Raw genomic sequence first — 10,833 nt, forward strand, 5'->3', positions numbered from 1 at the left:
AGCAGAGAACACTCAGCAGGCTTCTCTCCATGCATTAAAGAGACTTGATTCATCACACCAAGTTTGTGATTCTTCAGAGAATTAGCAACTCTCAACGATCTACAAGGAGAATTTCCCTGACATATTTGGCGACGAGGATGGGATGGACGCTCTGCTGACTTCTGCCGGCAGTTGACCCTCAGTCCAGGTTCAGGCATGAGTCTCATACGACTCAGGGAATGTTCCGCTCCGACAAACGGAGGACAGGATCCCGCCTGAGGTCAGGAGCTGGTGGCAGACACTCATTTTAATGAGTAAGTACGGTGTTTTGAATCAATCTCTACACGAGTTGTGTAATTCTTGTGTAGTCTTGGAAGTAAAAAGACGAGAGATATCTAAGCAGCAAGAGGCTGGTGACATTGTGATTTACGTGAAAAGAGCTCATTTTCTATATTTATCTGTATGCATGTACGTATATGGTATTACGTAAGAAAAAGGTTGTATCTATAAGGATTATCTGGAACTCCTTACTGAGATGGAAAGAAGAGCGGTTGATGCTAGAACCTATGAGAATAATAAGAAATAAACTTTGTCATGACTCAGTGTGTAGTATGTTCTCATACTAAAGGGGTACGTTGCTCGGAATGTCATACCAACCACCCAGCTGAACAAGTTACTCAAAGGTAGTGTGTGAATGATGAGATCCAACCACACTTGTAAGAGAAGATCAGTGTGATTGTGGAATAAATCTGTGTGACTGATGAGCCCATTGGGAGTCTAAAGCACTCCTGTTCCAGCAGTGAGTCGGGTAGAATTATGGGGAACAAAACGGGGAAATTAAAACCATTACCTGACCCTCTTACTGGTCCTGCTAAAATAATGGCAGAAAAATGGGGAATAAATGTGGTTGAGGATGTTCCACTTTGGCACTTTGTTACTCAGGAGGTGTTTCCATTGAAAGGCACATTGAGCACTGATTGTATAAGAAGGTGTCGTGTATTGTTGGAAGAAAAAGATGGACTGGCAAGTTTATCAGAAGTGGGAAAGAGAAGCTAAGTCGGTAACAGGATTGATGTTGAAGCAAGAAATGAAAGGAGAGTGTAAGTGTGAAAGAGGAGATTTCTAGCCCTACATTTTTTCAAGAAATGGCTTGTCCTCCATATGCTGTCTTCATGCCTGCAGCCCCTCCTCCAGAAAATACTTCTTCACAGAGGACCACAACTGCAACTGACCCCCAACAAGGAACTTCTGCAGAAAAGGAGGAACAGAGAGATTTGTACCCTGAACTGTCTGTTCTCTGACTCCAAAAACCCAGCAGACTGACATTGTTTCTCCCAAGAAACCAAGAGTAGCATCTTTCAACTACTGGTTGCAGAGTCAAGAAGATAAAGGGGGTGTACCCCAAATGCCTATGATGATGTTTCCCCAACCCCGACCAACGGGGGATGATGCACATTGGGATCCAGAGGTGTTTGTGTACAGGCCATGGCATCCAGATGAACTGAAGGAAATTGCTGAGGAGCTACCTGATCCACAAAAGACTGGAGATGAGAAATGGGTCACAGCTATGCATCAGTTGTTGTCAATGTACAATCCAACCCTGCAGGAAGTCCAGGCAGTTTGTCACAAATGTTTCCGCACGCTTGGAAACCCTTTGTCTACATCTATACCAGAGTGAGCTGCAATGAGGCATACAGCGACTTGTTGAAGACTGCACTGGTGAATGGTCTCCAAGGTGATCTTAAGAACCGAGTCATGGCTACCTGTGTCGGCTGGGAAACTGAGCCCATGGCAACTGTACACATATTCTGCACACCGAAAGAAATAAGGTGGAGTTGGATTTCAAGCAGGCAAGAAAACTCCAGACGGCTCAGTTAATGTTCTACCAGCAGGGGGGCCAACAGCATCATGGGCATAGACAATGGTCTCACCAGAAGGGCAGAGGGAGGAAAAGAAGGAATCCACAGCCTGTAGGTCCAGGGCGGACGGATGGCAGGTTGAGATGCTACAAATGCCAAGGCTATGGGCACATCTCAAGTAACTGTGCTACCCCAGACAACTTCCAACAAGACAAGTCCTGGCTGCATGCACCACCTGAAGAACAGTCCATTCTCCCGGACTCCCAGTGACACAACCATAGGGGACAGCAGAGGCAGGTCAGAGCATTGAGCAGCACATTGACATAAGTACACACCCTGACACTCATAGCAATGATGATAAATCAGTTATCACATATCATCAATGCATGCAATTAACATTAGAAGCTAAACCACCCCCTAAATTGATTCCTGTCCCTTAAGAATCAAGGTGGTAGTTGTTAAATCTGGACACCTGCACACACTTGAGGTTCATAAATCAAAGTGCCATTGTGGAATGCCCTAATTCACCATGTAACACCCCATCTTGCCTGTAAAGACACCACATGGAAGTTGGAGACCAGTCCAAGATCTCAGGGCAGTAAATGAAGCTGTTCAACGCCAATGTCACAGGTTCCGGCAGATTCTTGTTGGTTGACTGTCATCATCAGCTGCTTGCTATATCAAAACTCTGACTCTCCAATAACACCAGAAAAAGAGATCACTCAATAACCCAGAAGTTCAGTTTTTGGCGAGCAGAGGCCAAGCCCACTCACTTTAGACCCCCGGAGACGCTCAGGGGCCGAGGGGCAGTAAAAACAAACGTAATCCTTGACTGTATAGTTTCAACGTGTGGAACAACACACTCTTTGCTTCACCATTAAAGTCTATTGACAACCTTCACACAACACTGTATTGTACGACATGTTTCCTAAGATTGGATGGAGAGTTTTCAGGTAGGCACAGCAGACACTTCATCCAGCAGGAGGAATCTTTCACTCCGATGTAGTGGGACATTCCCCGCAGGTATGGCCATGGGTGTCAATCGTCGTCTATGTTGGTTGTTTCAGCAGCAGGTTCAGTCGCCGATTCAGTCACCTCCATCTCTGACATTTTAGGCTTCTCTGTCTTCCTCCTTCTCTTCAAACAACATTAGAGACCCGACTTGTCTGAAACGACTAACATGATAATGCGACCATTAATTTGAAATTCACCCGCTGGCCGCTGATTTCATCCGGCGCACAACGGGGTAAACTAATGATAACGTCTTGCAGTCTGGATCTCCAACATCATTGGTTACTTGTCCCACTACAACAAAACAAAGATTGTCCATTGGCTATCACGTTCCTTCTTATTATGTAACGGAGTAAAAGTATTGTTTTTTTTCGGAAAATGTAGTGAAGGAAAAGTAAAAGTCGTCAGAAATAGTAGTCGTAAAGTAAAGTACAAATATAAAAATTCTGAAAAATCATTGATCACAGACCCAAGTAGAAAAGAAACGAAAAAAGCAAATCCTAATTACAAACTCATTATCCGACTGTACGCTTTTGTCCAAAGCGACGTACAACACAAGCAAAAATTTAGACTTAATTAAGGAAAAGTCCATAGGAAGCGCAAAAGTGTTTCAGTTGTGATTTGGTCACAGGTACTGCCATCTAGTGGCAGAAGAAGTGTCGCCTCCCCTCCCCTTTTTTTTTTTTGACAGACATACAACATCACACAACACAGTTAGTGCTACATAATCACCAAGTGCTGGGTCTTGGACCCTCTGACTTATTCTACCCCAAAGAGGAGAAGAGTCAGGTTAAGTGCCTAGGTGCTCTCTGAACAATTGAGTCTTCAATTGTCTCTTAAAAGTAGAAAGGGACTCAACAGAACGCACAGAGTTCGGTAGTTCGTTCCACCATTTGGGAACAACAGAAGAGAAGAGTCTGGCTAGAGATTTGGAGCAGCGCTGGGCTGGAAGCACCAGGCGTCTTTGGCATGCAGAGCGTAGTGGGCGAGAAGGAGAGTAGACCTGGATCAGGGATTCCAGGTAGGCTGTAGCCATTCTTGTGATTGTTTTATAAGCCAAGAGAAGTGCCTTGAATTTGATCCTGGCTGCCACTGGAAGCCAGTGAAGAGAAACCAGCAGTGGGGTGACATGTGCCCTTTTTGGCTGGTTGAAGACCAGACGTGCTGCTGCATTCTGGGTCATCTGCAGCGGCTTGAATGAGCATGCAGGGAGGCCTGCCAGAAGAGAGTTGCAGTAGTCAATGCATGAGATGACAAGAGCCTGAACCAGAAGCTGTGTGCTCTGTTGGGTCAGGAAGGGTCTGATCTTCCTGATGTTGTAGAGGGCATAACGGCAAGACTGATGACCAGCTGACCTTTAAGGTTCATGTGGCCTCGATCACGACACCCAGGTTTCTGGCTGAGTTTGTGGGTGCAAGTAGGCTCGAGTCAAGTTGGACACAGACCTAAGGCTGAACAGATGGACAAGCTGGAAAGAGCATAAGTTCAGTCTTAGAGAGATTCAGTTGAAGGTGGCGTTCCTTCATCCATGTGGAGATGTCAGCCAGACACACTGATATACGATCTGAGACCGTTCTGTCATCAGGTGGGAAAGAGGAAAAGCCATGGGAGTGGATCACTGCACCAAGTGAGGTGGTGTACAGAGAAAAGAGAAGGGGACCAAGCACTGACCCCTGAGGAACCCCAGTCGATAGGCCATATGACCTAGACACCTTTCCTCGCCATGACACTCTGAAGGATCTGCCTGTGAGGTAGGACTTGAACCACAACAAGGCAGAACCAGATATGCCGAGCTCAGAGAGTGTGGAGAGGAGAATGTGATGGTTCACCGTGTCGAAGGCAGCAGACAGGCCCAGCAGAAGTAGGACAGAGCACTGACCAGCAGCTCGAGCTCGTCTCAGTGGAGTGGTCACACCTGAAGCCAGACTGAAAAGAGTCAAGTAGGTTGTTGTTCAGAGACCTGGTTAAATACTGAGCGCTCCAGTATTTTTGACAGGAATGGCAGAAGTGATACTGGCCTGTAGTTTTCAACCTTGGCAGGGTTGAGATTAGGCTTTGAGCAGTGGGGTGACACGGGCCTGCTTAAAAGTAGCAGGAAAAATGCCAGTTTCCAGGGAGGAATTGACAATGTGTGTGACTGCAGGTTTGATAGTGGGCAAAATGGTCTGCAGGATGCTGGTGGGTATTGGATGAAGAGGACAAGTTGTAGGTTTTGAGCTCAGGAGAAGTCTGGAGACCTCACCTTCGCTCAGGGGAGCAAAGGAGAAGAGGGAAGCAGCAGTGGCAGGTTGGTGCTGACTGGACTGGTCAGGCTCAGAGAGCTGGTTGCTGATTGCAGCAACCTTTTCAGAAAAAAAGGAGGCAAACATGTCTGAAGTCAGCGCAGTGGAAGGCTGAGCAACTGGAGGAGAAAGCAAGGAGTTAAACGCCATAAACAGTTTTCTTGGAATCAGAAGTGGCACAGATCTTGTTCTGATAGAAGGCTTTCTTAGCGGACTGTAAGCATGAGGTGAAGGAAGCAAGTTTCTGTTTGTATAAGGACAAGTCAGTGGGTTCTTGGGATTTATGCCACTTTCTGCTGCCCTGAGTCCAGCTCTTTGTTCTCTCAGAACTTCAGAGAGCCATGGACTCACTGGAAGGTTTTCCTGTTGCCTACTCTGGGTCATTATTACTTGATTCAAAAGGCAATTTAACATATAGTGACATCCTTTCTCCTCCCATGACTCCATTTATATATGAAGGCTCGCATGCAGGTGAGTGCGAATGTACAGAACCACAACATAACACAAAAAAACCATGATAACAGGGATAAAACACCTGACTAATCATTTTGGTTCCTGGGATATGATCGCCAGAACCATTTGTCAAAACTAAAACCTGAATGCATCTAATTTTTTCAAGGGCCGTGATCACACTAGTAATGTTATCTGAATTAACACATGCTTCACCTGTTAAATTTAGCGTCATGCATAAACCTCCAGTTTTTGCCAGAATGTAATCCAGAGCCACTTCATGTTTTAGGAGCGTTAACCTGTGGGATTTATAATTTGCCGCTAAATACTGGAAACCTTTTGTTTCATTAGCAAAAATCAGTTATTTGTGATCAGCCAACAATGTGACACAATGGCAGTAAACCAATGCCCCATTTTTCACCTAAAGAAATACGCCAATGATGAGATGAGTAGAAAACTGTGCCATTTCTCTTATGAATGTGAGGTTTTAATTGTTGGTCTAAAGTTAAAGGGAGTAGTGCTAGATTTGCAATTGTGAGATTAACAAACACAACACCCAGACCACTTTGGAGGCAAGAAAAGGAATGCCTTGGCCCCACAAAACCAATAAAAATTGCCAATAGGTGGTATACCCTTACATGTTGGAGCATGAAGGACTTTAACTTTTAGTGTTTCAGCATCTCTAAAAGTCATGTTAACAAAACCAGGATCTTCTTTATATGTTGTTAGACTTGCAACAGGACTCTGACAATGTGACACCCCCATAAATTGACCTGTACCGTTGGAACATAAACAAATATGGTTATAAAAACTATGATCCATGGAAATCTCATTGGATCTGCGTACTGAGTTTAAAAGACTAGTCTGGGGCAAGATGATCTTAAAACCACTCTGTACATCTTTGTTTTGCTGTATGGTTCTCTTATGAGTGGCATTGTACCATGTCTGGTGGGAAACTTTGCAATACTCTCCTAAAACAGGGTCCATAGTTCAGTATTTTGCTAAATATCCACTTAAGCTCACAACTGGATCTAAACACTGACAGTGTCTTACCTCAAGACTAAATAGAGAATACCAATTTATTGGAGGACTCTGAATTGCTAAGACAGTGGTGTTAGCACTGTACATCTTATGTTTTAACCATCCAATGAACGAATACCAACTGTTCTGCTCAAACAGCTGTTTTTCTCCTTATCAACTTCTGCGCTCTGTGTTTTAGAGTACGGATGACCCCCAGTTTGTGTTCCAGCGGGTGGTGTGAATCAAACAGGAGGTACTGATCCGTGTGGGTGGGTTTCCTGTAGACACCAATGTTGAGTTCCCCATTAGTTTCAATGCAATCTAGAAACGCCAGGCAGTTGTCTTTGACATCCTCTCTTGTAAACTGGATGTTTTTATCCACCGAGTTAAGGTGTTTTGTGAAAGGTTCCACTTCATCCTTCCTGATGGTGACCCATGTGTCATCCACATATCTGAACCAGTGCCTCGGTGAGTGGCCACTGAAGGTCCTCAGTGCCACTCTCCATCTCCTCCATATACAGGTTAGCTACAATAGGAGACACGGGTGAGCCCATGGCACAGCTGTGTTTTTGTCTGCCTCAGCACCACTTACTTCCAGTACAACGGTTTCTATAAAAAAGGTCAAGGAGGTCACACACTGGTCCTTTCCGACAGTGTTGTCAAGCAGCAGTTTCCTCTTTACTGTCTTCACTGCGTCTCCAGTAGGGATGCAAGTAAAGAGCGATGTTACGTCATATGAAACCATAGTTTCCTCAGGGTCTAGGCTGATTTGCCTGATCTTGTTGGCAAAGTCCATAGAGTTCTTTACGTGGAAGGGGGTGCTCCCCACCAAAGGAGAAAGGATGGTCACAAGATACTTAGCATCAACTCTGTGACATACAACATTGCTGCTTACAACAGGTCTTAATGGGGCACCCTCCTTATGAATGTTTGGCAGCCCGTAATTGCAAGGGATAGCATCGCCTGGATAGAGCTTGTAATACAGGGCTCGGTCGATGACATGACTTTTCTCCAGCTTTTGCAGGCCGTTGACCACTTTGAGTTTGTAGGTGCCTGTGGGGTCTCGTTTTAGGGACTCATAAGTTGTTGTGTCACCGAGGAGGCTGCTGATCTTAGCCTGATAGTCAGCTGTGTTAAGGATGACTGTGCATCTCCCTTTATCTGCAGGTAAGATTGTGATGTTGGGATCATTCTGCAGGGTTCTCAGTGCCATTTCATGGTCTAGTCTCTGAAGCAGGATGCTGTGGTCGATGGTGTCAAATGCAGCACTGAGGTCCAAAAGAACAAGTACAGAGACAAGACCTCTGTCTGAAACTATGAGAAGATCATTAGAGACTCTGACCAGTGCTGTTTCTGTGCTATGGTCTTCCCTGAATCCAGACTGGAAGGCTTCAAAGAACTCGTTGCTGTGCAGATGTTCATGTAGCTGCTCCAGGACAACCTTCTCAAGGATCTTGGAGATGTAGGGGAGGTTGGATATAGGCCTATAGTTGGCTAACACATCTGGGTCAAGAGAAGGTTTTTTAAGCAAAGGGTTGATGACAGCCACCTGAAAGGCCTGAGGCACATAACCTGTGACTAAGGAAAGATTAATTTGATTTAATATAGAAGTGTTGACTAGAGGGATGGGATCCAGCAGACAAGTGGCTGACTTGGAAGAAGTGACTGCAGAAGTTAATTCTGACAGGTCGATGGGGGAGAAGCTGTCCAAGTATGCACCAAGTCTGGGAGGTGCTTCTATGGGGACTGTAGTCTGTCCTCCATTCCTGGCAATCTTTGTTCTGATATTCACAATCTTTTCAGTAAAGAAAGACAGGAAGTCGTTACTGCTGAGAGTTGAGGGGATGCATGGCTCAACAGCACTATGGTCCTTGGTGAGCCTGCCCACGGTGTTGAAGAGGAACCTGGGGTTGTTCTTATTCTTTTCTATTAGGGATGAGTAGTCAGTGCTTCTAGCATTGTAGAGTTTTTTTTATATATATATATATTAATAAACTCTCCTTCCAGGCTTTGCGGACTTCCTCGTGCTGGCTGGAATGTGTCTTCCTTTCCAGTTGTCTGGTCTTCTTTTTTAAGGCACGCAGCTCTGGGCTGTACCAGGGAACTATTCTTTTCTGGTTGATAACCTTCTTCAGGGGAGCTACGGCATCAAGTGTCCCAAGGAGTGCTTCTGCAGTGCTGTCCACAAGATAGTCTACCTGCGAGGGGGTGAAATCAGCATAACTGCCCATTATATCACTCCAAGGTGTGGCAGCAAGCTCTGCTGGAAGAAGCTCCTTAAATCTAGAAACAGCAGTGTCAGACATCTACTGAAGCGGGACTTTTTCCCCCGGTAGAATATAATTTGTTTAAGTAAATTCAAATGTAATTAAGGAGTGATCAGACAAGACAGGGTTCTGAGGAAGAACTATGATGCAGTCAGCTTCTATTCCATAAGTGAGTACTAAATCAAGGATGTGATTAAAATTGTGAGTGGGTTTGTTTACCCTCTGACAGAAGCCAACAGAATCAAGAAGCGACTTAAACGCAGTGGCAGCAGAGGGGTGTGTTAAACTGCAGCTCTGCCTGCTGGTCTGAACTCTGGGTGCTTGTCAAGGATTAATATGCTCATAAACTGGCCTCTGTTCCTAGATAAGAGATGCACCATCCAAAGTAGGATGGACGCCATCTCTCCCAATCAGACCAGGCTTTCCCCAGAAGGAGCTCCAATTGTCTATGTAAGCCACGTTATCTAAGCACCACCTGGACATCCAGTGATGGAATGAACGCATGCGGCTAAACATGTCGTCACTCGCTAAATTGGGCAGCGGGCCAGAGAAAATTACGGAGTCCGACATTGTTTTAGCGTAGTTGTACACCGAAGCCATGTTAACTTTAGTTAATGCCGACTGGCAAAGCCGGGTGTCATTGGCGCCGACATGTATTACAATCTTACTGTATTTAACCTTATGTTTTGCCAGCAGCTTTAGATTTGCCTCAACGTCACCCGCTCTGGCCCCTGGGATGCACTTTATGCTCGCTGGAGACTCCACCTTCACGTTGCAGAGAACAGAGCAGCCAATGACTAATGTCGGCTTCACAGCGGGGCTGCGAGCAACAGAGCCGACATGTAGAGTTTTACTCTCAGCGGGTGTGTCGCTGAGTGGGGAAAAGCAGTTGGAAACATGAAGGGGTTGGTGGGCAAACACGGGCTTGCTGTGTCTAGGTTTCCCTCATGATGTCACCCAGCGGGACTGGTTGGTTACCGGCTGCTCGAGAGCTGCTAGCGGCGGCTCGGCACCTGCTGAGGTAGACTGAGAAGCTCCTGAAGCGAAGGGACTAGCGCTAGCCTCCATGGTGCGGAGCCATGACTCTTAACTAATTTAGTCTTGCCTCCAAGACTACAAAAAACTACACTTATTACACGTACCATTATCACTAAAGGAGGTAGAGGAGTAACTAAATATCTGGCACATGGAGCAGGAGAGGCGGAAAGAGAGCAGCCATAGTTAGTATGCTAAGGTAACCTAGCGGACCTGAGGCAAATGTAACAAATAGAATGGGGAATTACAGAGGAAAGTCCTGTTAACGACCTAAATGACAGAAACCCTTTTTATTACACCAAAACATTGTATACAGTGGTGCTTAAAGCGAGTAAATTAGCACAACACTTGAGGGAGGATTGAGAGAGTCGAACAACGACAATTACAGGCAGGAAATATTTCAACATAAGGCGAGGCGGAGGCTTTGTAGGCCATCCTCCCACCAGTTCATAGGAGAGGTATCATACATCGATTGAGGCAATCCAGCAGACAATGTAAGTCGGTTCAGTTGGTTTTCGCGCTGTTGCTTTAACAAAGATCAGTTCTGCACCTATTCAGGCCTCGACTCCTCTCACTGCCAAGTTCTGCCTGGCTTCACCAAGCTTGGTCAAGCCTCCATTCAGTAGTTTTCCATCTTTCAATGGGTTGCTATAATCCCTTTTATATACACACACACACACACACACACACACACACTTTGCTGTCCTCATTGAAGCTCAGACAAATCTATGTTAATTCATATCTGCTACCCCATATGTGCCTTAATTGTTTTGCTGGAATCACTTACAATTACTCTGGCTTAAGTGTTTTCTTGATTGCATTAAATCTTAAATTTCCAAGAAGTGTTCCAACTCGATACAGATACGCGCAAGCCACTGATCCGTCAAGGACTCGTCAATAAGCTATAACCGAAGACTGATCATTTCTCAT

At 45.4% G+C, this 10,833-nt stretch overlaps 1 pseudogene; it reads right to left on the reverse strand.

Moving 5' to 3' along the window:
• Nucleotides 1–6,752: 6,752 nt before the first annotated feature.
• Nucleotides 6,753–7,814, reverse strand: LOC147272366 (uncharacterized; annotated as a pseudogene).
• Nucleotides 7,815–10,833: the final 3,019 nt, after the last annotated feature.

The sequence above is a fragment of the Aulostomus chinensis genome, chromosome 1 (assembly GCF_037954235.1).
Source record: "Aulostomus chinensis isolate RoL2024-O1b breed Wild chromosome 1, RoL_Achi_v1.0, whole genome shotgun sequence".
NCBI lineage: Eukaryota > Metazoa > Chordata > Actinopteri > Syngnathiformes > Aulostomidae > Aulostomus > Aulostomus chinensis.